General features: G+C 45.1%; 1 protein-coding gene across 2 annotated transcripts in view; it reads left to right on the plus strand.

The window, feature by feature from the left end:
- Positions 1 to 228: 228 nt before the first annotated feature.
- B3galt1 (beta-1,3-galactosyltransferase 1) overlaps positions 229 to 4629 on the plus strand; it is a 548275-nt gene continuing 543874 nt past the window's right edge. For both annotated transcript variants that reach the window (XM_031370493.1, XM_031370494.1), the window contains exon 1: positions 229 to 589. The gene's annotated coding sequence lies outside the window, so the exon portion shown is untranslated. The remainder of the gene's footprint in view (positions 590 to 4629) is intronic.

Here is a 4629-nt window from a genome sequence, read left to right on the forward strand (position 1 = left end):
GTAGTCAGAAAGCGCCCCGGGCCCAGATTTGTGGGCCGGGCTTCTTCCCTGCATCTTGGGCTCCGGAGCCCGAGTCCCCCACCCGTCGCCCCAGCCCTGCCTCCCCCTCCATCCCACACCCCAGCAGCATCCTCTCCCGGAAACAAGCCTGCTGAGCAAAGGCGGAGGCAAACCTTGGGCCTTCCGCTCTGATTGGTCTCCCCCTGCCGCGCGGGGCGAGGCGGCGATTGGCTGCCGGGCGTTGTCAGTCGCCGAGGCCAGAGCCGTCGCCGGGGAAGCGCAACCCGGCTCCGGTGCTCCGGCTGCCGCCGCGGCTGCTCGGCTAGTGCAGCTGAGCGAGCCCGCGCGGGCGCCACCGCCGCCTCCGCCGCCGTCCACCGCGCGCTGCCAGCACCGCGGGGCTTGCAGGAGGCCGCCGGGAGGGGCGGGCTCGCGAGCGAAGCACGAGGAGGCGGAGGCGGGGGAGAAGTGATGCTGGCGCCAGGGATCCGGGCAGCGGCAGCGGAGAATAAGCATCTTCGGGACCCCGGCTGCAGCGTCCCCGTGGCCCGCGGGCCAGCAGAACGGCCAGAGACGGCGCGTCCCGCGGGTAAGGTGCGGCTCTCCAGACCGCTTTGTGATCTTAGGGGTGCTTACAAGCGCCTAGTGGCCGGAGCATCCGGACAAGGATGTTTGGGACCTAGACAGCGAGTTCTGTTGCCTGGCCAGGCTGATGCTCGCGCCGGTGCGGCTTCAGCTCCTGCCTTCTGGCTTAGGCAGTGACAGACTTTGACAGCGCGTGGATGGCATTGTGTGTGCGAGAGTGTGGGTATGTGTGTGCGCGCGCACATGCACGAGGTTTGGGGCACTTTGAAAGGAGAGGAGTAGGTCCCTTTTATGTGGACTGATGTCCTTCAAGGATCCGGGCTGGGATGGAATGGACAGGATGTTTTGAGCGCGCCGGGAGGGAGAACTCGGTGCATTGGAAAGTCTCTGGCACAGAAGGAGTCGGGCAAATTGAACTTTATTGCTTTAATAAAAAGGAGCCCTTGGGTCTAGCGCGCTAGGGGAGAAGCGCATTCACCAAGGCTCCCCAAAGTCTCACTTTACGCCAGGGACTTTGGAGCAGAAAGTATTGGTTGATCGTCTGCTGAAGCAAAGAGAAGTTGGTAAGGGGCGAGGGCCAGAGGCTAGGCTTGGGGGACTGGCCACTTTTAGGTGGCAGAAACCCCGTGTGGGAGGCTCAGTTCACTTTTCAGGAGCGCAGATTTGGGGTGAAGTGAATTCCACTCCAAAGGATTGCGTCTTTGGGCTCAGGTGGTCGTGACTGTTCAATTGGGCAGAGGTGGAGTGGAGCTAGTGTGGACATTGAAGGAATGTCCTGAAGCAGGCAGGCACTTCGACCCTCGCAGCCTTGACAGGTGTGTTATCGTGTTTGGGACTGGTGTGTCCTGGGACAGATGCTAGGAGAGCGGCTGCGCAGTCAGAAACTTCAAGCCTGGTGGGGTCTGGGCCACCAGACTTGGAACACATTAATTTAAAGGTAACCAGGTTTTTATACCCAGCTTCTTCCAGGATGTATGCTGATTTTTGTTTTTGTTTTTGTTTTTCACATGTTCCGTATTGTGAAGCCATTGCGAGTTTCACGTACACATACACTGCAACCCTTTCCGCAGAAGACTGAATTTTCTGCTCTGCTATTTCTGGGTAGTGCTCTCAGGCTGAGTCCGGATCTCGCTGCTCAGGACAGTGGTTCCCCATCCCTGTTTAGGACGCACAAACTTAGTGTTAAGAGACTTTTCTCTGGGATCTATTGTCTCCGAAGGGATCTCTCCTTTCGAAACTTCATGAAATATTTCAGCACTAAGGCACTTTCCCCTCCCTGGCTCAGATGGGGAGAGACTCTGTCTGTGACCAGAGATGGGATTGCAGGAAGCTGTAGAGGTGGGGAGGGCAGCTCCCCTGGCTGGCAGGGTTGGGAAAACCAAAACTAGCTCAACACAGGGAACTGAATCTTGAACGGCTTACACCACTTTCCCTGTTTGAAGCTGGGTTGTTCTTTAAAATGGGGGAATCTCTTGTCCGACCATTGGATAAATTTCATAGAACACAATAAAAAAATGCCAGACTCAGAAACAGCTTAGCTTGGGCTCCTTTCAGGTTTGCTCGAACAGTGAAAACGAAAGTATGGCACCCCATAGGAACAGTGTGGGCAGCTAGGAGAGTTGTTCAAAACCCCCATCTTTGTAGTTTGCAGAGCAAAGACTATTTCCCCTCAGTTTAGCAACTATGTTATTCTAAAAAGAGATGCGCAACTTACAGTAAAGTGGCAGGGATGTTAGTTTTGTGTCTGCCTGCTTTATTAGAAATTGCTACTGAATATTTGTTTTTAATATCCATGACGTCTGGCTCCAAAGCCTCTTTTTCTGATATATTTAAGGTCTATAGATTTGTAGTCAAGATTCACCTGCCTCCAGGTGATTTAAAAAAAAAACCCAAAAACAAAACAAAACAAAAACAAGTTATAACAACTTTTACATTATTGCAACATTCAGGACTTTATGGATTTATTGACATACTAAAGGGTTGTTTTTAGTTTGTGGGGATTTTTTTTTTACTCAAATCTGTGGGCTGACAAAATATGTCTGTGTCCATGATGGCTTGGTATGAAGGTACTAGGTTTAAAATGTGGTACATGAATAATTCCAAAGAAACTTAAATCCAAAGGAATTAAATAATAGCATCCAATATTAAAAATGGAAGTTCCTGGAAGAACTTTAGCATTTGGCTAATAAAGCGCTTTTCATGTTATCAACTAACTTCTAAGTAGATTGCATTCTATATAAGGGTAAGTTACAAGTCTTAGAATAGAATAATGTACTTATTTTATGATGGCCTTTTAAAGGGGGGGTGTCTACTTTGAAAAAGAATTCCTTTTGGAGAAATAAATTTTATGAACAATGAGAGTAAATATATTAAAGCTCAGAGAGTGATGTACATGTTCATAAATTAGGATAAAAGTAGAAGTATGCTTATGTGCACACACAGTGACACTGGCCATAGGGTAGGGAGGAGGAGACAGCACCATTTGTTGGTAGCAATGGGTGGAGTAGCTGCTAGTTTCTATAAGCAATCCAAGTTCTTCCAAGTCTTCAAATTTACTTCAATTATGGTATACATTGCTTCAAGGAAACCTTTGAGCTTTAGACTGCGTTATATTCTAGACAGATTTTACTAACTCAAGCTAAAGGTCAAGTTGTCAAATTCTCTCCAAGTCACCAAATTCTCTCTTGGACTGCTATTAAATTTTAATTTTAGTGTTTACTGATTAATTCTTCTAAAAAGGTCATGCTTTGTATGACAAACAATTCAATAGGTCTAATTAACTTATGAAACAGAACATGTATGTTAAATAATCAAAATAAGAATGTATTCATAAAATGTGATAAAATAAATTATCTAGTAGAAAATTCTTTTTTTCCCCCCGATGAAGTTATTCTTTTTCTAAATCTAAGAATTTTAGGAGAGTTGCAAACCTCAATCAGTATTAAATCAGAAAGTTATTTTTATCCTATCATTGTTTGACTATTCTTATCTCTCTCCAAGCATGCATTCTTGTGAATACTATACACACACACACACACACACACACACACATACACACACACGCACGCATGGGCACACACACAGAGCTAGGAGAAATATGACTGTTATGTATTTGGAACAAATTTACAAGTCCATTCTGTATGATAAATATTATTCATTTGGCAATATTGTCAACTCTTTTAGTAATCTGTTATTGATTCTGATGCTGGCTTAGTCAAGTAAATTTTAGCAAATTGTACTTTGTTCCTATTGTGTAGGTGAATGTTGTTGCAGGTGTTAGTACTTTTAGTACTTTATCACAGAATAAAGACAGAGACAACTGCCATTCTATGCTGTTCAGATAAATAGATCATGATGAAAAACAACAAAGAAAAGTAATATATTGATCTTTTACCAACGTGTATTTTCTTACTCAGTTTTTTTTCCATTTAGTCACCTGTTACATTAATACACACTGATTCATGTATCCTTCTCAAGGACTTGAATTAATGTTGAGCTGTCAATCAGTTATAAACCTAACCCCAGGCTTGCTGGTCTTGTAGCTCTGTATGAGGCCCACGAGAACACGACATGAGCATTCAGGTAAAGAATGGAGCCACCAAGACAATCAATTAACGGAAGGACAAGCTATCTATCCCTTAACATGTTTGATTCATTCAGGCATGGGGGCATGCATTTGTAACTCTAGGCTTCCTTCAGGAAGCTGAGGCAGGGGGATTGTGAATCCTTAGCTCAAAAAAAAAAAAAAAAAAAAAAAAAAAACTGTGAATCAACCCAGAATATGTTTCAGAGGATTAAACATGTGAAGCATTTGACTCTTAGTGCAATTAATTTAGATCAATAGCCTTAAAAGGGTGTTTATGACTATCCAAATTCAACTTACATATAAAATGTCTTCCAAGGGAATTGAATGATTTCGTAATGGCTAAGGATGGATACCGGGGCATAATTTTAATGAAGAAATTCTACTTCTTTGTTGATCATGACAAATTCATGGCCTTTGTAAACACCAATCACAAGCCCTGGATTTTGGAGGAGGGTGTC

Source organism: Mastomys coucha, unplaced genomic scaffold, assembly GCF_008632895.1.
Source record: "Mastomys coucha isolate ucsf_1 unplaced genomic scaffold, UCSF_Mcou_1 pScaffold15, whole genome shotgun sequence".
NCBI lineage: Eukaryota > Metazoa > Chordata > Mammalia > Rodentia > Muridae > Mastomys > Mastomys coucha.